At 43.9% G+C, this 27,408-nt stretch overlaps 1 protein-coding gene across 1 annotated transcript in view; it reads left to right on the forward strand.

Annotated features, from left to right (window-relative positions):
- The first annotated feature begins 5,257 nt into the window (after window positions 1-5,257).
- Window positions 5,258-27,408, forward strand: part of LOC119176162 (ubiquitin-conjugating enzyme E2Q-like protein 1) — a 127,873-nt gene continuing 105,722 nt past the window's right edge. Inside the window, exon 1 of the mRNA XM_037427314.2 lies at window positions 5,258-5,471. The gene's annotated coding sequence lies outside the window, so the exon portion shown is untranslated. The remainder of the gene's footprint in view (window positions 5,472-27,408) is intronic.

Genomic DNA, 27,408 nt, shown 5'->3' on the forward strand with positions numbered 1-27,408 from the left:
ACATACATACATACATACATACATACATACAAACATACATACATACATACATACATACATACATACATACATACATACATACATACATACATACATACATACATACATACATACATACATACATACATACATACATACATACATACATACATACATACATACATACATACATACATACATACATACATATGTTGCGGCGGCCGGGGCGGTTTTATCTCACTATAGTGCTCTAGCTGATGCTGGGCGAAACAGAGCTACGGACACGATATTCCTATCCGTAAACTTGAAGTTTTTTAAAATGTACTGGATCACTATGAAACACCGCCAAGAGCATGTTATTGTACAAGAAGGCACGATGTCTTGCATTCAACTTGCTTTTATGATTGGTGTATAGATTTATTAACTATTGTGCTTTCAGTGAATGGAAAGACCTGCAATTCGAATTCTGTAGGGAACACTTAATTAAGTAGCTTCTTACTTACACATCAAGTAATTATTTTTTCGCGTTCAAAAGGAAGCCCTCAAAGTAGTAAAAATATAATGAACACATGACGTGCCCACATACGCGCCGCGAGTGCAGTAATATTTAACGTATACACTGCACATGAACCAGCAGCTCAGTAAACGTACGGGCAGTATGCTCATTTCTATCATGAATCACCATGAAAGGAGCACTTAATGGGCCTAAATCGCGAGCTCATATGCTTTCGTTGCTACCTTTATGCGCTTGAAAGTATATATTTGCTGTAGTAAGGATATTCAGGTATCTGTTGTTGTATCGGTGGGCTCATCGCAGATAATAAGGCTGAAACTCGGTCCGTCTGTGAGTATAGCCGTGTGTGCTGTCTATCAGGCAAGGACAGCAGTAGCAGTAATTGTCAGAAAACTTCACCAGAGCGCAAACAAAAGGTGAAGCCATTGAAGGGCAGAATTACTGAGTATCGAGTTGGAAGGGGGGGGGGGGGGGAGTGATTTTTAATGAAAAGAAAAGAAATGTGGGCCCCGTAGCTGTCTCTCAGGGGTAGGGCGTCTCAACAGTAGCTCACGAGGAGGGGGGGTAAAGGAGGTATTAAAATTATAGGATTAAAAGGTAAAGAGATAAAGGGAGGAAGGAGAGAGCGACGCGCAGGGACAGCGAACGACGGAAGTAAGGAGAAGATATGAAAGATGGGCATGGTCGCAGGAGTCCGAGGACGGGGCACTACTCGGTGAGAGCTTTTGTCGGCGTCAGGAGATGGCGTAGGCCGAGCCCTGTCGGCCAGAGCTGTGCAGTCGTCGGAGATCACGAGGGCACAACCGGTCGGCAAGAAATCCAGCAAGTGAGTCGCGATTTGGAGAGGCGGGCATGTCTTCGAACTTTGGTGGCATCACAGGGCATCTTGTAGTGTCATCGCATATGCCAGCTGACTTAGCGCCGAAGTTGGATTCCACTTTCAGAGCACTCCCTAAACAGCAGAAATCAAAAAGAGCGACCGCAAAAAAATAGTAGTTTGTATATGTAGTCCTCTCAGGCGCCACCTATGAAAACATGTTTGTTAAAGTGTCAAACTTACAGTAGGCACCACTTTATTATAAGGCATTCAAATTGCCTATGAAAACATTTTTGTTTAAACGTCAAACTTAAGCGACGCACCACTTTATTACAAAGCATTCAATATTGTTTTGCAACAAAAATACTCTCGTAATACGTGGATTTGGGTTTTGTGGTGATTTGAATTAAATTGTAGTTGAATACCCAGTTTTAAAGAAGTCATTCAGTTTCTGGTTCTGCCTAAATAGAATCAAGTATTTTGCTAGACAAACTGTGCAACTTGGTTTCCGTTTACAATCCTTTCGAGTCAAAAAGAAGTATACTTTCGGTTTCATTCACGGGAAGCGGCACGCCAACCGAACAGCTCGTCGACTATGGTAGAATATTGTTACGTAAAAATGACACGAGGCGTGTCTATTTAGAATCTATATTGACACTGATGCGTATAGCATCCACTAAGATGGAGGACAGCACGCACAACCGACAGACCACTTCCTCGTTGTCGTCTTCCGACCGCTAATATGTCAGCTACGTATATAGCATTACCCCCCGGCAGTAAAAGCGCCGTCTCGGTGCACATTAACTACGGTCTTCAGTAGGCAGGTGGTAAGGTTTTAGCCTGCGGACGGGCAGAACATTACTGGGTGTGGTTGCAGGCAAGCTTGTGGTCTCGATCAGATGCAGGTATAATCTCATGGGTGATTTTGGTTACCTGGCGGATGATACGGTAAGGACCCATGTAGCAATATTAAGCAATGAGACCACTTGCAAGAATACAATGCAAAATGAAGTTAATTGAAGACCCACTTATTGTGTAGAGGTTCACTTCATCCAGACATCAATATAGCTTGCTTCTTGTTAGCCCCTATAGTCGACGCAAATGTCACAAACAAGTTGTGAGCGCAATTCCGTACAACTGCCTCAAAAGGTGAGTCTTCAAGTAAAATGGTGTGAGTGCGGTTTCACGTTTCACTACATAAAGATATGACAGATAAGTTTAAAGCTGCGTGTTTTTTTTTGTGTTAGTTCACTGCCTGATCGGCATTTTTTTACCAAGTAGAAGGTATTTGGCTTCACGATCGCTAAAATCATACTGTTGCTGCATATCTTTAATTTTGTCATATCTGCAACTTTCCTTGCTTGAGTCTCTCTGTTATACATATATGGATTGGTGGAAGGAAATCCCTAAATGAACATGGCTCACTCAGCCTCTTCTGCAAACAACGTTTTTTTTTTTTGTGCTTAATTTTTGTACTACGTTGTTTTTCTTTTTTTCTTTAAATCGAAAGGGCTTCAGTCAATTTCCTCCTCCTCGACTAGCTTCTACACTAGCTAAGGAGGGAAGATGTTTGACGTTCGGAATGGGTCTCCTCAATGACTCGAGGGCACAGTGGCAGCGCAGAGGAAGAGTTGAGGTTCGGGCTTGGACTCGGGGAGACGCATGAGGCTGCAATAAAGCGTCTCTTCTCCGGACTACGGCTCTGCTTTCGCGCTGCCACTGTGCACTCTAGTCATCGAGAGGACCCATTCCAAACCTCAAACATCTTCCCTCCTTAGCTACTGTAGAAGCTAGTCGAGGAGGAGGAAATTAACTCCTTCATTCATGATCAGTTGGTGCAGAATCAATGCAGTCTTTAACTGCGTCTTATACCACTTTCCTTGTTTAAGATATTATGCTAAGCTATTTGCTCATACAACTCATTAGACACATTAAATTTCACCAGCTTACCAGAATGATACTTCAACACTTCAAACTGGAGCGACGGGTGTACCCTCCACCCCATACAAAACTAACCAAAGTAGAGAGCGCGATCTTCAGACGCCTGCAAAGCAACACTTACATACATGGCATATTAATGCACCGCCTCTACCCCACGACACAGGGCTACATGTGCCCGCTCGGCAGCGTACCAGGCAACCTGGCACACTTGCTCCTGAGATTCCAGTGCCATGCAAACCACAACATGCAACTGGAGCAAGACCAAGCCCCAAAAGTAAACGACGACTACCTAATCGAAACATGGGAGGTCAAGCTCGTCCTCGAAATCCTGAAAGACTAGCGATAACTCGTCGCCAGGGCCAAGAGGGCAGTCGCAGCCAGAGGGTTCCTGCACTAGGCAACCCTCCCACCTTAGGGTGATACCAGGCCTCGCTCGAAAAATTGTTTCTCAATAAAAGTTTATTTCTCTCTCTCTTACAAGAATGATTCCGATCATTTTCTTACGTGTTCAAAGAGCTCTGGCATCTACACGGTCGCCATTTGGTTGTTCGCATTTCGGTGGAAGGGAAATGCTAGAGGCCTGTGTATTATGTCACTGTAGTACACGTCAACAAACCCCCCAGGTGGTCGAAAATATGCGGAGTCTCCCACTGTACGGCGTGTCTCATAGCATGAGTCGCTTTGGAGACGTTACACCCCACAAACCAAACAGATGGCGAACGCTATATATATATATATATATATATATATATATATATATATATATATATATATATATATATATATATATATATGGCCTTTCCAAGAATCTATGAATTTAGAGTGATGCAAACGCGGCAGTGCTTAGATAACAAAATAGCTTGACACTTTTTTCTCGATTCCCTTATGTGAAGTGAGAACTCACAACGGGACTCTCTTTTAAGAGACCCGCCAACTCTTTTCCAGGTTCAACGACTCTCCGAGGAGAGTATAATGATCTGCTATCCACATAGAGTTTATGCGTCTCTTTAAAGAGAACCATACATGTGGCAAGACTGAACTCACCGAAAAGGGTAACACAAAATTTAGTTTTTTTTTGTTTTTTTAACTTGGAGTCAAGCAGGCACACTTTCAGGAGCCAGTATACCGCTAGCAGAAAATTTGGGACTAACGTTGAAATAGTCTTAGCAGAATGTGGGCGAAACAAAAGTAATACTATAAACAAGATCACGCCCAAGTGTAAGGCAGGTTTCGAAAATATGTGTTTGTTTGCCCGCCAACCGCCTCATATTTCTCATTGCCAACTTCAAAGAACTTGAGAGTTGATGGCATAGAGTATTACAGCCTCGAAGAATTTCGGAAGTAACATGAACGTGACTATATGATAGACGATGGTGACACAAGCCCTAACCCTCACGTGTGTTCACATAGTACCGAGTGTTGATTATAAGCATCGAAACGTTTTCAATATTTGATGTTTACTGCCATAACAAGTGAAGGGGTTGTGTTAATAGTTGTTGGAGGCCCCGAAATGCTTAAGTATTAGTACAACCACGACGTGAGAGCGGCCCTCGAGATAGCAGCGAGAGAGCATGTGGAGTCCGAGCAGTGGTGGCCCTCCAAATGATCACTCAGTTCCTTGATCTTTGCAAACAAACACGGGGCGCGCGGGTTCTCTCTCGGCGACACTTATCGACCGCGAGGTTGTTTCTCGGTTGCCGTGTTGGTCCGCACGCTGCGTGGGGACCCCCAGCGTACGTCGAGGAGGGGGTTGGAGGGAGGGGGTCCGTTCCTTCGAACCGGCAAACAGCGCCGAGAAGCGGAGAGAGCTCGAGCCACGGTCAAGTGCGGGGCAATTTACGGCAAAACCACGTGATTCCATTCAACGTCTACCATTGGTCGTCATGGCCTCGCCGGGGGCCTCTGATGGGCGGGTTCTTCGAGCGCCATCTTGGAAGTCGGCCGGACGTCGACTGCTGCAGTTGTCGCTCTCCTGCCACTGCACTGGTACGTCACGTGAGCGCGCGGAGCGGCGGCGACGGACGTCGAGGGGAAAAAAGGCAGAGCGCCGCGCTGCGGACGGCGCAGTCAAAGCGCCGAGTAGAAGACGGCCGCAGCGCGAGGAGTGCGGGGTTCCGCTGCCGAGTCCGGCCTGCCGCCTGCAGCAACTCTTCCCGGGGGCCGGCGTCGGCGCGGACGGCCCAGCACAGCAGCCACCTCGGAGACAGCTGTGAAAACACGGTCAGCCACCACGCTCATTCCCCAAATCTCGTGCTGGTCTTCGCTGCCGCCGGGTTACAACCGCGCTGCCTCGCCGGGCTCCGGCGCTGCGAAGTTAATGATCCTCATTGGAGGAGAACAGGGAACACAGTAAGCGCCCGGCAACGTAGCACTGCAGAGTGCATGCTTTCCTCTGAAGAGATACCTCCCCGCTTTTTTCCAGTGTTTGATTTTGCATTCTAATATACTTGCAGAACACATGACAGAAATACCGCGGTGTCTGTATTTCTGTCATAGCAGACGCACTTGAAAACTGCCAAGCACTGCTTTCATCATTCTGATCATCTTTGTATTTCTGTTAGCATAAAATATTTTGGCCAAAAATATACTGGGCATTGAAAAACCGCAGTGTTCTTAGTTATTAAGTAAAGTGAAATTTCTCGAGTAACTATGTTCCCAATACTCTCTGCCGCAATCTTTCCCGTTATCATCTGAAGGTATGTTACATTAAGAGCCGTTATAAAATAGAACCATAACACTTTAATATGAATCATTTCAGCTTCGATATTCAATGCGAGTTAGAGTCCCTTTTGGCAGAATTCACAGATCTTATCGTTCGTCAGTGTTAGCAATTAGCCGGTCAGCGGCTTTCACTAACATGTGCCACATAACAATTTTCTGGTATCTAATATAGTCAATAGTTCTAGATTATGTAGCTCTTGTTTCACATGGGCTTTATAACTTTGGTTAAAGTGTAATGAAGCTGCTCAGTCGGTGGCAAATTTTATCGTCATACCCTGTTCGAGTGCTGAGGTGCTAAGAGAGAGAGAAAAATTTATTATGACAGAAAAGCTGTAGTACAGAGACGTGATGAGTTGTTGCTTCCAGAGCATATGGTTATGGAGCAACCCACAGTATCTGAACCTGTCAGACTTTCACGGGGTCTCTGGATCACCTACATAGTCTGGCAGCAACTTCAAAATTTTGGAAAGTCATTACAAAAACTCACAAAAAATGCAAAAACATGGCAGCACGCAGCTCCTGTGTCAAATATGACGGAAAACACGCGCAGATAAGCCAAAACGTCTTATCACGCCAGGATTTGCTCACGTGTTGTATCGGCGCCTATCAACAGTAGCTGAAAATATCTAACACGACATGGTCAGACATAGTATGCCTGGATGATAAACAAGACCAATAATATCGCAATGCATGCACACAGATAAACCCGGCTCTTAGAGGTGGTGCGAGTATGATAGGCCAAGCGATCAAGGCCTAGTGCTTGCCGTATCGAAAAATGATAAGATTTGGAGTTTAACGTCCCGAAACCACCATATAATTATGAGAGACGCCGTAGTGGAGGGCTGCGTGGGCTTAGACTTAAGTGCATGATAAAGAACCCCAGGTGGTCGAAATTTCCAGTGCCATCGACTACGGCGCCTTCATAATCGTACAGTAGTTTTGGGACGCAACATCCCTCCCCCCCCCCCCCCCCAAAAAAAAAAAAACTGAAGGGCTCCGTAAAATGTCCAATAAGGCTATTAATAAATGGAGCAAGCAAGTTTTATGTTCCGAAACACGAACATTCTTACAAGATATGTAATGAAATAAATGACTGCGGATCAACTTTCACCAGCTCGGCTTCTATAACGTGCTCCCAACGCACCGTACAAGGGCCCCCCTTTTTTTTTCGCATTATAGCACCATCGTAACAGGGCCTTCCTGGCCCGAATCGTATCCCACAACATCGTGCTTAAAAGAGTACTGACACGAATTTTAAATATTTTAGGGTTGTCACTCTAAATAAGAACACGGTTTTCGAGAACCGTACAGACAGAACTGCAGGGACTGAGAATGCATCTCATATATTTTTATAGCACTACCTTAAAGACTCTTTCGGTTTCGATACAGAGGGGGTGGCTTCTGTATGACGTGCCATAGCAGAGGGACGTCAGGAGGGACAGCAATTCGCGACGCACTAACGGCATCTTTGCCATCTGTTTGTGACAGATCATGATGTGTGCATTGTCTCCAGTGGCCACGACAGTGATTTATGCGCTTAATGCTGCATGAGGGATGCAGAGTTCGCAAACACAGTGGAACTGTGTTGACTCGTCGGGATTACGGTGAAGCTGACTTGTTGATGCTCAGCGGTGAAACCTTTAACATCAAAGTAACTATTTTATACATGTTGACTGACTCAGGTGTCTGGCAACTGTTTACACTTCATAACACAAAAAAGCGAAAAACGTCCCTTTTGCAATCTCTCAAAATCGTGTCAGTACACGTTTAACAGTGCAGCGTCACATAAAAGTTAGAACGTGAAATTCAATATACGAAAAGCGCATTTTAAAAGTAGTTACACTGTAACTACTTTTAAGTTGGGCGGTTCATATATTCAGTTGTGTCCTACCAACTGGCCCAAGTTTCCCCACGGGAAATCGAAGTCGGGACGGCTCCGGTTTTCTATATTGAAAGGTTTGTAGTACGGCCCGTGTGACACCGCAATATGCATAAAAACCATGGTCTGGAATTACAATGAACAAAATTACCACAACAAGGCGCAGACGTCACGCTGAAGAAAAATTTACAACTACAATGGCGTGAGCATGCAAGTTAAACTTACTAAGCTACCGTTATTTTAGTGCTTCTAATGTCATTCGTTGCTTTTTACTGCCGCAGCCAGCCAGCCTTCATTGTGCCCAAAGTCTCGTAATAGCTTGAACGAGTTGGTCACACAAGTGACGGTGCTATAGATGGCGATGAAACAGTTGCGTCTGCGACCACGTTGTAAGCAAGTTTATTCCCGTCTCAGCGCCGTCAGTTCCTACGATCCTAAAGAACGTCGCTGCGAAACGATTGCTGAGGCAATTGTGCGTCGAAAGGTTGCCACAATTAGCAATTACGTGCAATAAATGTTTCATGCGGAATGTTTATAAATGAGGGTGACAATGATCGCTGCATTTGTTTCTTGTGCTGACATTTATATGGTGCGATGTTGCTCTGCATGAGTAACTTATGTTGCTCGCGTACTTGTAAACATTAGCAGATGCAGTACGATGAGCGCAGGTTTATGTGTGGCGACTAGAGGGACCGAATAACCGTGTATTTATGTCTATGGGTAAATTCGTGATGAGAGAGTGACCTAAGATGTTGATTGCACTTAGAAAATCAATCTGACACATAAGTGTGGATCGAGAAGTGCGATGGATAATTTGTATTCGTGCCGCAAGTATTTATGACCCCTCATGGGAAATCAAGCGCTTGAGACTAACCACATCTAACGACCATGTGTTTGTGGCATGCTATACGGATCACAAGGTATACCTGTATTGATCACTAATTGAAAAGAAAGGGCAAGTTTAGCGTGATAAGGGGCACCGACGTTTCGAATGAGCGGGAGCCCACCAGGTCAACGCGCCAGCTGTGTTCCGCAGATACTTATAAATTCCCCAAGCCCGTCGTTTCTCCGCAGGCCTTTGATGTCATGTGCACGAGCTCCGGCAGAGCTGAAGCCCCGCGAAAAACGCGTCGGCACGGCAAAGAGCCCTCTGTTACTGTCCACCCACGTCGGGATAACTGGTTGCCCAATTTTGTCCATTGTCCGTTTGGCCAGGGAAAACTATATTTACATCAGCCTGTCGCTTTCAGTGGCGTAGGAATGTTAATAATAATAATAATAATAATAATAATGAATGGTGCTTCGCAACACAGCTATACGTAAGCCGGAAGTTTGCAAATTACATTACCCTGTTCTGCAAAGCTGCAGATCAATTAACTAGATACAAATGCTCTGAGTGAAAAATTAGAGTGGGATAAGTATCTATCTATCTATCTATCTATCTATCTATCTCTATCTATCTATCTCTATCTATCTGTCTGTCTATCTATCTGTCTGTCTGTCTGTCTGTCTGTCTGTCTGTCTGTCTGTCTGTCTGTCTGTCTGTCTGTCTGTCTGTCTGTCTGTCCGTCTGTCTGTCTGTCTGTCTGTCTGTCTCTGTCTGTCTGTCTGTCTGTCTGTCTGTCTGTCTGTCTGTCTGTCTGTCTGTCTGTCTGTCTGTCTGTCTGTCTGTCTCTTTAAGTACGATTGTCTAAATGCAACACCCCAAATTTAACGCCCCTGAACGTTAAACCCCACATACCAATCAAATCATTATTATCATGTTTGGACGTGTCAATAACCTTCGTAGTCTATTCACGTCACGTGATACTATATTTGGTATATTTTGAGCTAGCGAAATGGTGGTGAGCATGCTATGATCGTAGCATGTTTTACATAACACCCATGTAATGATTATCATGTTTGAACTTGTCGGTTACGTTCATCGTATATTCAAGTCCCGTGATTGCAAATTTGGTAGATGTGGAGCTAGCGAAACGGCCACGAGCACACTATGAGCGTAGTATGTGGTCATGTTTTACATGACACGTCTATCATGATTATCATGGGTGAACTTGTCATTTACCCTCGTCATCCATTCACGTCCCGTAATACCAAATTTGGTACATGTGAAGCTAGCGAAACGACCGCAAGCACACCATGAGCGTGGCGTGTAGTCATGACTTACATGACCTGCATGTCATAATTTACACGTTATGGTCTGGCACTTGTGTTCGTCATGCAGTCACGTCATACCATACCAGTTCTTCAATATGCTTGTGAACAAAACCACCGGAAAAGCAGCAAGACTATAGAATGTAGACCATGACATTCATGACATACATGTCATAATTTACACGTTATGGTCTGTCACTTGTGTTCGTCATGCAGTCACATCATACCATACCAGTTCTTCAATATGCCATGTGAACAAAACCACCGGAAAAGCAGCAAGACTATAGATTGTAGACCATGACATTCATGACATACATACATGATTTGCATGTTATGACTAGTCACTTATGCTCGTCGCACAGTCATGTTATGACATATCATTTTTGGTATATATCCCATCATCCAAATGGCCAGGGGAGCTGAAAATCATAGATAGATAGATAGATAGATACATAGATAGATAGATAGATAGATAGATAGATAGATAGATAGATAGATAGATAGATAGATAGATAGATAGATAGATAGATAGATAGATAGATAGATAGATGTCTGTCTGTCTGTCTGTCTGTCTGTCTGTCTGTCTGTCTGTCTGTCTGTCTGTCTGTCTGTCTGTCTGTCTGTCTGTCTGTCTCTTTAAGTACGATTGTCTAAATGCAACACCCCAAATTTAACGCCCCTGAACGTTAAACCCCACATACCAATCAAATCATTATTATCATGTTTGGACGTGTCAATAACCTTCGTAGTCTATTCACGTCACGTGATACTATATTTGGTATATTTTGAGCTAGCGAAATGGTGGTGAGCATGCTATGATCGTAGCATGTATACTCAAGTTTTACATAACACCCATGTAATGATTATCATGTTTGAACTTGTCGGTTACGTTCATCGTATATTCAAGTCCCGTGATTGCAAATTTGGTAGATGTGGAGCTAGCGAAACGGCCACGAGCACACTATGAGCGTAGTATGTGGTCATGTTTTACATGACACGTCTATCATGATTATCATGGGTGAACTTGTCATTTACCCTCGTCATCCATTCACGTCCCGTAATACCAAATTTGGTACATGTGAAGCTAGCGAAACGACCGCAAGCACACCATGAGCGTGGCGTGTAGTCATGACTTACATGACCTGCATGTCATAATTTACACGTTATGGTCTGGCACTTGTGTTCGTCATGCAGTCACGTCATACCATACCAGTTCTTCAATATGCTTGTGAACAAAACCACCGGAAAAGCAGCAAGACTATAGAATGTAGACCATGACATTCATGACATACATGTCATAATTTACACGTTATGGTCTGTCACTTGTGTTCGTCATGCAGTCACATCATACCATACCAGTTCTTCAATATGCCATGTGAACAAAACCACCGGAAAAGCAGCAAGACTATAGATTGTAGACCATGACATTCATGACATACATACATGATTTGCATGTTATGACTAGTCACTTATGCTCGTCGCACAGTCATGTTACGACATATCATTTTTGGTATATATCCCATCATCCAAATGGCCAGGGGAGCTGAAAATCATAGATAGATAGATAGATAGATAGATAGATAGATAGATAGATAGATAGATAGATAGATAGATAGATAGATAGATAGATAGATAGATAGATAGATAGATAGATAGATAGATAGATAGATAGATAGATAGATAGATAGATAGATAGATAGATAGATAGATAGATAGATAGATAGATAGATAGATAGATAGATAGATAGATAGATAGATAGATAGATAGATAGATACATAGATAGATAGATAGAACTCTTGCAGCTGCGTGACTTCATTCGGGCTTATAATAGTATGGCAGCTTCTAAGTGACGGAGGGAGCAGAACGGGTGCTGTGTATAGCCGATCGGGCCTGCTTTCGAGCGCTAAGCAGTGCCCGCTGTAGTCGCTCGTTCCGATACCATGCTGCAGTTGGTCGCATGCGCGAAATGGGCCGTGCAGCGTCACTGGAACCTCGGCGGTGTTAATTGCCTGCAGCTAGGCACGCCGATTAAATCCCGGTAAGTGGCGGCAAAGTGAACGCCGATGCTCCTCCGTCCCCGCTTAATTTCGAGAGGAATTGATCCACACCGAGGTGCGGGCTCGCGCGCTCAACAAGGCGAGGAAGCGTTTCAGATCCAGGGACGAGCGTCAATTATGTACTCTCGCATAACGCGTCATGGTAATTCTGCACTTGCTATTCAGCTTTCATCCGCCACCTCATTAGAACTTACGCGGCAGACAGTTTCCCGCTGCTGGCCGACTCCTCCTTTGGAACACGTTTCTTGGACAAAGAGTTCGTCCCTTCGCCTTCTCGAAGTGCCCTACGTGACGGTGGCATACGTGCCGGTACCCTATAACTTGTATTTCATATCCCGTTTAAAAAAACACACACGTGAAGCTATAGCCAGAACAGTCTGTTAGTTTCTAGGGAGCGACGACAATTCATTGAGGAGAGCCATCTGTCCTTGCATTATTGATGCGGATGCGAAGACGAAATGTAATGAACAGCCTTACCAAGCAGCGCACAGAAGCCAGAAAAATTATGCTATTTAAGTTTGCTATTTCTTTTATAGTGTCCTAGCACTTCTTTCTGTTAAAAACTAATACACGGGGCCCGAAAGCGTCCTAAAAGAAGTTCATATTGTATAGCGCGCTACGCGATATACCAGAATTTGATGACCAACGTTTGTGCGTTAGCGTGACACACAAAAGTATCCTGTTATGTAACGATATACGGTGTTGCGTGAGTGCTGCTTTCGTGTTAATGATTCTCGAGCTATGAATTATGCAGCGCAATGGGGGGGGGGGGGGGGGGCGGTCGCGCAGAAAGTTTCAACGCTGAGATTGTTACGCAAGAGTGAATAGTTTGCTCCACAATACGAGTTTTTCTGTGCACAAATTGGGCCCCTGTATACACTACCCACCGCTATACGCTTGCGTACCTCCGGAAAATTTGTGATATGTACAACGAACACGTCAAGTGCACACACCCGGGAGCAGAAACATGTCCCGAAAATGCCGCCTTTCGCGTATATCTACTTGTGCAGGTAACGATCTGGAGCACGCAGTTCGCGTATGCATTGCCGTTCTGCCAGCGGCATACCAACTTTTTCGCAAGTGGGGGGTGGGCAAACAACTTACCTAATTTGTCAGGTGGAATTTGTATATATATATATATATATATATATATATATATATATATATATATATATATATATATATATATATATATATATATATATATATATATATATATGTGTGTGTGTGTGTGTGTGTGTGTGTGTGTGGAAGTGCTATGTGCTCAAATTTAGGTTCATGTTAAAGAACCCCAGGTGGTCGAAATTTGGTGGTTTTGGGACCTTAAACCCCACATGTCAGTCGATCAACTCACGATCATTCAGTCAGCATGCGCGTACGCTAACCGCTACACCACACCACGCTACAGAAACGCGTGAAGTGAAACAGGCTTGTGTAGGCACGGGCGTGAACATTCGCGCAGTTAGACCGAAGAGCGAGTGCTTTACTCCGCACGGAGGAAAGTGGCCCTCCTTGCGGTGCCATGTGCAATCTTTAGGGCACATTTTGTATTTTGAAATAGCAAAAAGCCCTTTTTGTGGTTACTGCGCGGTTACTTTAGAAACCTTTTTAAAGTGTATGAACACGTGTACATCTCTGTGAGCTCATCCTTGCTGAGAAAGAGAGAACTAAGCAGCGCTGCGCATATGTACTTCTTTTCTGTCAGAGTAGTATTTTGAGCGGTAAAAGAGAATTCAAGTTGAATGCAAAGCAACTAGCCCGACTTCTAATTAGGCCTTCATTATGAAAAAAAATATGGTCATTCACCTTCTTCCTGGTCCGGTGGGTCAAGCTTCGGGATAAGCTTAGAAGCTGAGTTTCCCCCGGTACTCAAGTCTACTGCTTTAATCTTCGCCACTATGCAAACTACAGCCATTGCTGCTATAGTTACAGTACGCAAGGCTGATCAGAATAATTAGAGACTGAAGTGCAAAGCTTTTTGTGGCGCTTCCAGTACGGCAGAACTAAAGCATTTGTCACAATCATTGGCTCACAGCAGCTTCGTTAAAGCAGCGATGAGGCTATTCATTTCTGATGAAAGAAAATAATTTTTCTGAAGCAGCAAATACTCTGACTGGTCCATAAAACGATTGCTAGTTCCCATACATAACAAAGCAAGTACAAGACGCTTTGGCGCCTTGCACTGTAGCCCGATTTGCAATGCTACAGTACAGGTGCATAGGCGGCCCGAACCGAGTCGCTTAGGCGGCCCGCCTATGCGACTCCGCGCGGGCCGCCTATGCCGCAAGAGTCGCATAGGCGCAGAGTCACATAGGCGGCCCGCACCGCAAGGAACATTCAAGGACAATTGTCACAGCAGAAATTTAGGCAACAATTTACTACAATAAAACATTCCCATGTAACGTTTTCATTTCCTCGTAACAATACAATCGAGTGGTTACTGTTGTGAAGGATAACTTCACTTTAGTTGCTGATTTCTCCAGCCTGTAGCTGGCAGTAACCACTGTCAAAAGTGGAGGGGGGGGTTGCGCTTTCCTTGCACCCCCCCCCCCCTCCGACTGGTACGCCTATGCGTTCCGCTCCGCTCTTGTGTTTATTTCAGCGCACCTCTAAGAAACGCTTTTTTCTTTATTCTTTTTTTCTTACAGTTTTTCTATTCAACATGTACGAAATTTGAACTGTTTAGTTTTACACAAACCGGCAAAGTTTGCTCGTGTAACAATTTGCCAAGAAAATTCTGCAACATAATTGCTGCAGAGTTTTCCGCTGAATTCCGCTGCAGACGCGGAATTCATTGCGTCAAGGAGGTGGCTTTAAATTCTTTCAAATGGTGCGTGTGGAAAGCGTGCGAAAAGGTTTATACCACCACAATTGATGCGTACCACATCCCCTACACAGAACGTGTGCAAGTGCGCATAAGCAAGCTCTTGTGAGGACCATGCAAGACTAAGCGCAACAAAGATGGGAAAACTCTTAGTGGAGGGAGAAATAAGAAAAGATAAAGTATGACGGCCTTGCCTTAATGGTTCACGTGCAACCACGCACTTTAAATCTGGCTCGAGCTGATTTTGATTTACTTGTATCCTAAATAAATCACCTATTGGATGAAGAGACTATCAGTACAAAAAAAATAAAGCTTTATAAGTTACAGAAAAGAAGATACCGTGATTGGTTTTCCAATGTGGTTGTCTTGTCTCAATGGTGAATATACCGGCGACTGAGTGAAGATAGCAGAGCTCCACCTCGTACCTTGGTATAAAATAATTTGTCAAATGGAAAAATTAGGGTACCCTCAACCTTTGCCTTTACGACTTGAGCGCGATAGCGACATCCTGTTTCTAGTGCGTACTTATAACACTTAGTACATGCAAGCTTTCGAATTTTATATGCACCCACTGCATGTCTTTCAGCGCGCAGGTGCGGGAGCGTGTGTGCCTTTTGTATTAGAGTACCGGCTTTCAACCACGGAGCCATTATGCTAATCGTGCGTTTTGACGCCCGTTGGCAAGGGACGCTTGTACCACGCATTATTGCTGCAGTATTTCATGTTGCATTGTGAAACGTGTATACAGACCTCGTGTGTTGGTGAAGCATGAAAGCTACTTTCACTGCATATCCAAGCAGAGGAAGTTCTTTTCACTCTTCTCACAAGCAGATGCGTGGCCGTGTAGAACATCCGCTAGCCACGCAAACGACCCGGGTTCAAACCTCACTTTCACCCAAACAACCCTGGTGTGGTTCCCCCTCTGCTCCAGGTGTTTTTTATCATTGGATTATCAGGTGTTTTTTATCATTGTTTTTATCATTGTTTTTTATCATGCAAAACTTAAATTGAAGTTTTGAGGTGCGCTACTCACCGCACAGCGAGCCACTCCCACGTTGGGACGGTCAGGCTAAGCGCGACCGCCGCATCGTGGGCCCTCTGGACAGCCCACAAGTGATCCCCGTCATAGGGGCTCTTGATAGCGGATAACCACTTTTCTTCATTCGATTGGTCCGTGCCCCGCCACGAGGGGCAATGCCAGAGCATGTGGTTTTTATTTTATTTTATTTGCATCGTTCTCAATTTTTTGGTCACGCATAAGATTATTTTTCGCTCTCAACCAACGCCGCCGATGCCGGAATTTCTGCGAAACGAGATTTTTAACGCTAACGCGATGAAATCGGGCCCCTATCAGCAGTCTTACTATATACCACGCGTATCACTGGTCTGTGTGGCTGCAATAGTAGACGTTTTCTATAAGTAATGGGGCGTATACATGTATATCATAAAGCCTTTACAAATGACAACTCTTGTGCGTTAATCTTCAGTATGCGTATTCTCAACGCCAGTCGCAATATACGCTAATGTATACTTTTTGCCAATGCATTGTCCTGCTATAACTACAATGCATTGGTCCAAAAGTAATGGAGACCGCTTGATATGGAGGATGTTCTTGCGGTCGAAGAGTATTGAGAATGTAAGCCTAAATTATGAACAGTTTTTAAATATGCAGTTTGGTTACTAACCGGAACTTTCAGAACAGTGTCTTGAATAATTTCAACAAGTAAATGAATCAGCGTTCACAAGATCTCAGCAAAAATGGCTCATTTGATGTTGTATCAGCACAGCGTCATAACTTTGACCACTATTCACCCGTATATTTTTTTACTACCATAATACCTCCCGTATCCGAGATCTAGTAAATGTATTTTAGTAATAACATCGACACCTGAAGTTACGATGAAATAAGTTGTCACCAACAACATCGATATACTCAATAAGAGCAAAACACTGAATGAGTTGTCGAGTGTAGGCCTCTGGATAATTTCGACCACATGCTTTATTTTTTTTTAACGTGCACTTACAACACACAGTACACAGACCTTCGGCATTTTGTTTCCGCTGACATGCGGGTCCGGGACCGAGCCCTCGTCTTTCTGATCAGCAACCGAGTGTCATAACCACGGACTCAGTGGCGATGAGCGTAAAAACTGGTGACAACAGGTATATGAGTGAGGAGAGGGAGCATCAGTGACGCGAACTTGAGGGTGCATATCTAAAGGGCATAACCTTAGATATGCACCTTAAATCGCTGCGACCTCTCGATGTCAAGTACACTAGCAATGCTTCTGCCACTCTGTGCCATCGGCACTCGTGGTTCTGTTCCTGTAATCACTGCTCCCATACAGCCTTCTCTCCAACTGACCCAGAGCAGTTTGCCCTGTATTTAGCATAGATAAGGAAAGCGCAGGACGAACACAGTAGTTTTTTCAGTACCGCAGAAGCCGCAGTTTTCGGCCACTCCTATGAGGAACGAGTATGCCCTCGGGAATGCAGCTGCCATACAGAGGTGGCATAATAACGTCGCATTAGATCGGCAAATTGTTATCTAATCTGTGGCTTTAACGCAGGCTCCAATTTATTCTATTATAGCTGGTTCCCTTGAAAGCCCCAGTGGAAGACGACCAGTTGGTGTGTATACGATTGTCCTGAAGAAAATTTCAATGTAACCTCATTTCTTCGTTATGTAATTGCAAAACCTCACGTGCTTTCGTGGAGAGAGTGGTCCACCTCCTCGACTAATGCATTATCAATTGTAACGACATGTTCCGGTAGCCACCAAAATAATGTATATGTTGTGTTCTTTACGATGACAAGGATGCCGATAATTTTTTGTCCCTCTTACCAATCGCTCGTAAGTTCTAAGGCACAAGATTGTCTCGAAAGGGCTGCCTATTTTATTTTTTCTCAGGCAGTGCATGTTGAACAGCAGCTCGCAGAGTGGAAAGTGCTACCGCCATACCTGTGACAATGTATTTTTCTTAGCGATTACAGTATCGCCTGACGATGGAAGATAATGCTACTCGTTATTCCTTCGGTAGAGGATAAACCATCGAACATGCCGTGGACCTCGAAGCAGCGCACAGATGCGCAATAAATAGCTCATTTGGTCCGTCTTGATGACACGTCGCTTTTCCGAGTAGACAGTACTGCGGAGTGCATATACTCAATCGGCACATCGGAAGTCGTTGCAAGACACTGCCAAGAAGACAAAGCCATTAGTGACGAAGTGGTTCAATGCGATGCTGAGTTCCTGTTTGTTCGAAGTTATTTAGTTCCAACGAAGATTCACCCTTCGAAGCCATGATCTCAGTAAGATGTTCCACACTAGTTCAATTCTGTAGAAGCTATCAGTGTTTTGACTTAACTTGGAAAGGTTGGAAACTACGTATTGTGTCCCTCAGTGGTTTTTCTACGAGCAAATAATTGTCGAATGGTTTAATTCGCCAACTTGAGGTAATAAAAAAACGTTCTAACAAGAAAGCTCATTTCGTAAACTTCTCAATATAGAGAAGTATCCAGATCGCACATTATGCACTGTCTGCGCTTAGACAGAAGTGAAACGGGTGCTAACGGTCTTACGGTAATATTTGAAACAAATCACTTCTCTCTACTGCAATTCTGCTGCTGTGAAAATTAGCAAGCGTTGTGCTCGTATTAAAGTTAAGAAACAAGCAAATATTACCAAATTGCGGGCTAATATTCTCACTTTCTACCAACTCTAAACTTTTGGAGCATACCATCCACAAGTACATTGAGAATACCTAAATGCACACCATATACGTTTCCGATCACAGCATGGCTTTCATGCTGGCTATTTTACTATTAAACAATTGCTTGAATTTACGCACGACATTGTTTCTTCCCTTAACAGCTGAGGTCAGATTGATGCCATGTTCTTTGACTATTCTAGGGCTTTTGACTTAGTTTGCAATGCCAAACGTTTCAGTTATACTTTGCACATTTCTGGCGACAACAAGCTGGTTCATTGGTAAGCAGATTACATGTGGTCGCGCTCACAACTTGTTGCGCTTAACCGCGTGAAGTCATCTGACGTGCAGATCACATCAGGCGTGCCACGAGGCTCAGTTCTAGAGCCTGTTTTGTTTAATTTATATATATATATATATATATATATATATATATATATATATATATATATATATATATATATATATATATATATATATATATATATATATATATATATATATATATATATATATATATATATATATATATATATATATATATATATATATAAGGAATTATCGACGACATTTGAATGAAACTAAGAATGTGGGCAGACGATTGCATTGTCTACACCACCCGTGCCCTCTTATGCTGTAGATCAGGATTCGCTTAATAGTGTTTATTCGTTTTGTTTTATAACTAGAGTGAGACCTGGCAAATGTCTACCATAGCTTCAAAAAGGCTGTAACTAGAATTTTTTTTTCAAATACTAAACAATCCCTTTATTTTACGTTTACTAATGACGGTGTCAGTCTAGCACTCGTTACGAAGTGCAACACCAATACCTTGGATGCACCAACACATAGAGTTACACCAATACATTGGTGTAAAATTTAAAATGACACTTGCTCGTCAAAACAATCTCCAACAAGGCTTTCCGAGATCTGCAACGCTCGTTAAGCAACTCGAAAAAAAGAATTCAGCCTGACAGCGTACGATACTTTGGTCAGGCCCGTACTCGAATAAGCGTTGTTTGTTTGGTCACCTTGCACCGCCGGGGTGGTCTACTGACTAAGGTACTCGGCTGCTGACCCGCAGGTCGCGGGATCGAATCCCGGCTGCAGCGGCTGCATTTTCTATAGAGGCGAAAATGCTGTAAGCCCATGTGCTCAGATTTGTCTGGACGTTAAAAACCCCAGATGGTCGGAATTTCCTGAGCCCTCCACTACGGCGTCTCTCATAATCATATGGTGGTTTTGGGACGTTAAACCCCACATATCAATCATGTTTGGTCACCTCACCACAAACAAAACATAGCTATGTTACAATCTGTTTGAAAAAAAAGCAATAACGTTTATATTTTGTCGCTATATGACCGCTGATTCTCGCCTATACTACGCATGCACATATTTTATCACTTCAGTCCCTCGAGCATCGTCGCACTTGCAATCGTGTCATCATCCTGCATATTATAGTGCACGCCGTACTCTACGATTTGATCCCGTTAATATATGCTTTTAGTTCTATTTTGAATTGTTTTAAGTTTTTTTATTTTTATTGTTTGTTGAATTGTAGTTTTTTTTGTCTTGATCATTTGCATCCCTCCTGCTGTGTCTCAAAAACTGAGACCGAATTATTTATAAATAAATAATAAATAAGTAAATAAAACAATGAAGATAATATATTATAGTGTTAAAGCATCGAGATGCAACGTCAAACGGAGGTTAAGAAATATTTCGGGAGCGAAAGCTGTCGTAATCATCGTCCGCTGCACAGTATACCCCGCAGAATATTCGCCGCGGTCAGACACTTCTGGAGCGGCTAGCTCGCAATATTTTACTGTGAATAAGTTTCAACAAAATAAGCTTGCTTATGCCCACCGTGTGCCGAAGGCGTCTCCCAGTGATCTTCCATTTACCCTGCCTTGCATGAGTTGATTTTATTTTATGCCTGCGAACGTTTTCATTTCATCGATGCACCTAACACTCCCATGAAGGCCGAAAAACCTTGCGGTTTAGTGTCGGGCTACGATAGAGAGTGGTTGAAAGTGAAATGGCGGTGTGTTTTCTTTCTTTTTTTTTTCTATCACCAGCCTCACTCCTTCGTCACGTGCTAAATCACTTGGCAAGATATTACTGTCTTTCACACGAAATGTTTCTTTCACTCATACGTAGACTGCTGCTTTGTGCAGGCAGAGGCTCCGGATATGGATACTTCTGCTTAAACTTTCGGGGATTTTTTCGTTTCGTCATTTCAGCATTGTGAAACAGTTACTTTCCATATGGTTTCTCTTACTTGTGCAATGATTATGGCTGCATCTAGTATGACTGCGTGTAATTGCCTCCTTATATATGAGTGACGCGTGGTTGCTTTCGAGCCGACACCCGTTTGATTTGCGCGCCGCCGCCCTCGAACGCAAACTGTCGAGAGCACAGGCTCTCTACACATTTGTTTTATTGCCTACAGTCGTTCCCCTTTAGGTCACGCAAAAACGTCGTTACCAGACAGGCGGTGCACTGTTCGACATTCTTCTCCTTTTCCCCAAATCACGAGAACGGTGCCGACCACTCGTTTGGTGCGCCTCCACAAGCATGCGGATGATGTGCCTCCCTCGGACTCTCTTGGCGATGCTGCTATGCGCGCATATGTTTCCAGTTTCTCCCAGTATCAACGTTCATTACATATCGAATTTTAGATCCATAGCACTCGAGCTCGCTTCCATTGTTTCGCTAGCACTCGGTGGTCACACATACTGCATCCCATTCTGATGTCGGTTCGAGATACAGGCGCAAACCATCACGCGCAAATACGTCGGTGCTTGCAACTCTCCACGTATGCCAGCAAACCGTACAACATGGAGGGATATTGTACTCAAAATAACATTTGCACTGTATAATCAATCACAGAATCGATTTTTAACGTGCTGTGCACATAGCACGCACCTCAAAGGAGTAATTTCTTTATCTGTTTTATTTCGCTGCGAGGTAGGTGAATGTGAAAGCTTCCTTTCTACTTTTTCATTTGAGTGCAATGAGAGAAAGGACAAAACGGTCATGGTCTCGACAACGCCCTTCTCAGTTCATTCGCGACAGTCCGGCTAAACGACGAAATGGTCGAGATTGAACTCTCATATTCATGATATAACCCTCTTATTCATGCCCCATTGTTTTCTTTTCTTTTAAACGAAGGTCGACCACTGTTCGTTTCAATAGCCGGCTGACGTACCGCATACACCGTCGAAGCGCCCGCATGGCCGCTGTGACTTTGCGGCTGGCTCGTTGTCCTCCTTTCGTGCTTCAGTTGGCCTCGTTCGTGAAAAGCGCAGTGATTGTAGTATACGAAAGATGGCTTTCAAAAACCGTTCTACTGATTCTGCGATCTCACTGTCCTGAATAAGACAGTGCGCAAAAAGAAGTAGGCTTAAACATACGTTTATAGGTATTTCTTTCTCTCTTTAGAGGCTCCCAGTGTCATCGGACAATGACCGAGACACTTCCGAGCACGTCCAGCGTGACCCGCACTTCTCTAGGCTCCATGGCAACGGCCACTGGCTCTCCCCCGCGCTTCTAGAGCACGATTTTCATCGGCGCCATCAGTGATGCCGGCCGCAACTTGAATGATTCACTTGTGGTTGAGGAAAGGGAAGCTTGGAAGAACTTCCACAATAACCAACCTTATTCGCAAGCGGTGAATCATAATAGTCTTACAAAATAACTTCTATAAATGCGCTTCGCTCGTCTGCTTTCATGCGTGCCAGGCGAAAAAAGCTATTGTGGACACATCCAATTTTATTCTTATAGATGGTTCTGGGGTGCTGTTTTGTTTATCCGCGATGGAGCATTAAATAATGGCTGACCTCTGTGGTACCATGCGCTAAGTACATAGGAGGTTTCACATATAGATGCACGTGAAGAACTTTGTTGCTTTTGCACGACATGCGCCACATACGGCACAGCCAAGGTGCGACGTTGGCGCCAGCAAAAAACGGAAACGTTATGCGAATTCGCCAGAAATAAGGATACTTTTCCTCTCGACGTTCTGTTCGCTTTTCTGCCTTTGTTTGACACACGTCCGTGCGTGTCTGAGCCTTTGCTCATGTGTGAATGTGAGAGGTGTCGAGAGCTAGCATGACGAAACGTGGAGTGAGCTCCGCGTCCTATTTCTCCGGTGTACAGGCGCGGAAAGACACGCGAAGACGGGAGCACAAGCAGCACGCGCGCCTCGCGCTCCCGCGCTCCACCAGATGTTTCGCTATCAGCGCGGCCCGTGTCACACAAGAGTCCATACATTATTCACTGAATAATTCATAAATAATTCCTTTTTGTCCGTCGCGGGCGCCTGCTACCACGATCGTCAACACCGTCATAAAAGGGCTTGCTCTGGTAGGCTGGCAGCCACCTGAGCCATCGCAAGTTCTTGACACGACAAACAAAGCGTTGCAGCTCTACACGAGAAAGAAGTCACGAGGTGTCTGCTAAAGTCGACACTCGTTGAGACTGCATTTTGCCCCCTTTCTGAAAAATGCGAATAGGTGTAGTGGCAAAACAAAAAAGAAGGGGGGGGGGGGATCTAGAAGTGCGGGAGGAAGAAGAAGTGAGGACGTCGAGTTGGCGGTGCATGTCCTCCAACATCTCCAGTGCACTGATCGCCGAGCTGCTTGGACACATTACTTTTAGTCAAAGCGTAGCAAGGACGTAGCAAGCACGTCTAAAAACACTCAGACTTTGAGACCCACTCAGAAACATTTGGTTTGGTCGTATGTGTGTGAGCTGGTCTTTTTTTTTTCTTGTGAATTATGTGTCAACCGTTTTTTTTAACACGCTTCAGATTTAAGAGAAGAGGAGTTACCGGTGCTTACTGAGCAACATCGATATCTTTATGAATAAATTCAGTTTTTGGAAAAAAAAAGCTTATATAAATACAGAATGTAATAAGACAAGAAAAGAATTTTGTTTTTGAATAATGCATGGACCCTTCGCGCCCTGACCTACGTGAGTCTAATAATAACGCACCTTTAACGAAGGTGGGCGCGCAGCAAATTCGCACTAAAATGACAAGACCTTGCTGCTTTGCGAAAATTTCTTACTTTTAATAGGTTAACGCCTGAACCCTTTTATGTCTGAAGTACGAAACTGACAAAGAAAATAAAAATAGTTTTCGTTTTCTAGCTTAAAATAGCAACCTTTGAATGGTTCCATAGTTGAAATATCTAAAATGCACAATTAATGCATACATTTATGTATGTCCCTAATTCTCCACATGCCACAGAAGCGAGGACCTCGCAACAAAAAACTTACTACAGAACTACGCGACATGTCGTGTGCCATGGCTTGAGCTCGTTCACGCCAAATATACAAAATTATTGAAGATAGAACTTGCGTCAACCAGGCTAGAAAGAATGAAGACGTGAGCACTCTTGCACGCGCTTCCCACTCTCCGCCCTCAGCTACAACGCAATTGCTCCTAGCACAAACTACATTACACGAGATGGCGCTAGATGTTCCATGCTGAAAGCTACGTTTCCTGTGAGTACTTCACTGCCAGCATTAAAAGCGGCAAGCATTCCGCGACTTGCTTGTTCTAAGTTTTTCGGTATGTCACCAATTTAAAGGTTCACCGCTCGTTGGTTATGTGTGACGGCCACATGTTATTTTTGGACGGCTCTAGTGTTTTCATCTTGATTGTACTATCAGGTGTATCCAGCGCATTCAGGGTAGGGGAAGCAAAACAAAAAGACAGAAGACAGCTCATGCCTTTAATGAAAGATCGTTCAATCAAAGAGCTGCACAACACACGTTCTTGTTATCTTTTAATCTGGAGTGTCCAGAGGTCTCCGTGCGCACTTTGTGAGAATATTTATTTCAGGCTTAATGGGAGAGAGGTGCGTCTTATAGCTCTGGACCTCGATTATGTTCCGTCGGCGCACAGTGAGCTACGCCACAAAATAAAGGTGGTGATACCGACAAAACGTTTGCGCCTTATTACAGGTAGCCTCCAGAGAGGCATCTGTATACATTGATATTTGAAAAAAATATTCAAAAGGAATTATACTTTGTTCTGTATGCTCCGTAAAAAAACAAATATATCATTCGCCATACATCACGAATAATTGTATTGATAATCTATTGACAAACGTGAGCAAAACAGGTGGTCATCCTTGAATATAACAAATCTAAGATCTCTGTAGTATATATACATGTTTCTGAACTGTCTAATCACGCGGCTCTCCTGTCTTCAAAAATGTTGTTCGCACAAATGCTGCCAATACTCTAATGCGGAGTCGCTGACTTGGCGTGGTGAGCCAAGGACATGGGGAATGATGAAGCAACTCGATTATGGAAAACGCCCAGCATCCCGAACCTCTCACAACCGTGTTCAGAGAAACTTTCCCCAGTCGAAGACGTATGCCACACAGGGCACTGCCCTTCCACTCTCTGAAAAGCACTGCATAGAACAAAGTCTGCGCATGTCGCTGACCCCAACGCGATACGCACCTGGCGCCATAAAGACGCGGGCGAACCCCCAACTCTACACTGAGTGCTCCTATCTGAAAGGCTGGCGGTTCGCGATAATCCTCAAACGTGAGTGGCTATTTTCAATACGTGTTGCCCAATGACAAACACATTTCCTAGTTTGTTCCCTACCTTCATATCCCGCGTGCATGTACGTTGGCATGGGACAAAGCGCCGGCATTGGCTCTTGGTGCACACTCGCCTCGTTTACCATAAATATACAATTTCCGATATTTACTTATTTATTGCAGCATAACTGCTGTGTTCGATGTCTGTCGTGCGTCGTAGATAAAAAATCATCATCATTATTAATTGGCACACGCTATCCTCTTCCTCTTCTTTCTTTTCTGCTGACAACACATAACAAAACGTGCGCTGATTTGTCCGGCGTGGGAGTCAATAACGCTGATGGGTGAGAGAATGACTTTGGAGAGATACAAATAAAGAGAAAGATGAAAATGCTTGACGAGTGTGAAAGTGAAACAACTTTATTCGGTCCGCAATGGACGCGAGTGAACTCAGCGTAAAAAAAAAACTTTTCTTGGCGATGCGAGATTCCAACCCGCGTTCTCTCTTCCCAAAGACGAGCGTCATAACCAATCGCCTATCCAGGCATGCTAGCATAGCATAGCCTTGTATTGAGGGAAGGAGCTCATGTGAGGGTGAGGATGAGGCATTGCAGAGAAAGCAACAAAATAATAGATGGACAGAAAGAAAGGGAAAAAAGAAATAGTCAATGAAATAGATTGAAGGAACGAGGAAGCGAAAACGGAAACAAATAAAAAGGAAATTCGGCAGATCTCACGTACTTTGGGAATCGACGTTATGCAAAGCATGCGGAAGAAGAGAGACCATGTTGTAATTTCTGTGATTGAGTGACACGTAACGAAATGACACTAAATATATGCACACATGTCGCACGCAGAGACACATGGCATGTTTAACCGTTGCAAATGTTTGTATAACTGGGTGTTCAAACTTGCGCAACGATGCCAACTGGAACATGAGTATTAGCAACACCTGAAGTTGTAAGATGATATATGAAGCGCTGGTGTTTGCGAGGATGGTAGTCCTGGACACTGTTACATAAATCAACTTCGGCGCAAGGCACCTAACTACAAATTACGGTAACCCGGCGTGACGGCTGTTTCATAGGGCTGCATAATGTTCTGTTTAAAAATTGTATGGCCCTAGCCCTGCAATGCAACCACGATTGACGTTTCACGAACATTTGGATGTACTTGAAAAACAGTTCTGAGACCTGGCATTGCTCTGTGGTTCAATACATCATTGCCACGCGGAATGCTGGGGTCCGATTCTTGCTTGGACCTTGACATATATTTTTTGCATTCGTAGGGTCATTGCGGCCGATGTCAGCATTTCCTTAATGCTCACGCTTTAAAATTACACATGTGTGTTCTCACCGTTCCAGGTTAGATACTAAGCGTCAAACACCTGTGGCATATACCCACATGCCTATGGCACATGCCCACCTAGTGTCACATACCCGCCTGCCGGTATGTGTCGCTGTTGTTTGGAAAGTGTTTGACGACGTACTCGACGGGATTGTCACATTATTCATGTCTTAATCAGCCCATCATGTTCGTCATACTAATTTTGGTTGACGCCAAGTAGAGGGGGTGATCATGAGAGCACCCAGACGTGAGCAGAAAGATAGATAGATAGATAGATAGATAGATAGATAGATAGATAGATAGATAGATAGATAGATAGATAGATAGATAGATAGATAGATAGATAGATAGATAGATAGATAGATAGATAGATAGATAGATAGATAGATAGATAGATTGGTAGGTAGGTAGGTAGAAAGGTAGGTAGGTAGGTAGGTGGTAAGTAGGTAGGTAGGTAGGTAGGTAGGTAGGTAGGTAGGTAGGTAGGTAGGTAGGTAGGTAGCTATGTAGGTATCTAGGTAGGTAGGTAGGTAGGTAGGTAGGTAGGTAGGTAGGTAGGTAGGTAGGTAGGTAGGTAGGTAGGTAGGTAGGTAGGTAGGTAGGTAGGCAAGTAGGTAGGTAGTAATAGGTAGGCGCCAAAAGTGCTTGCAGGACGCAAAAAGTGCTTAATTGAAATATAAGTAAGCAGAAGACCAGAAAGAAAGAAAGCATAGCCAAGTAAAGTGTAGTATAGAATAGCATAATATACGGTGGGCAAGTGGAAGGTGAGAGGGTAAAAGCCTAGCCACCTCGAAAGTGTGTGTTTGTGTGTGTGTGTGCGTGCGTGCGTGTGTGTGTGTGTGTGTGTGTGTGTGTGTGTGTGTGTGTGTGTGTGTGTGTGTGTGTGTGTGTGTGTGTGTGT

The sequence above is a fragment of the Rhipicephalus microplus genome, chromosome X, assembly GCF_043290135.1.
Source record: "Rhipicephalus microplus isolate Deutch F79 chromosome X, USDA_Rmic, whole genome shotgun sequence".
NCBI classification, from domain to species: domain Eukaryota; kingdom Metazoa; phylum Arthropoda; class Arachnida; order Ixodida; family Ixodidae; genus Rhipicephalus; species Rhipicephalus microplus.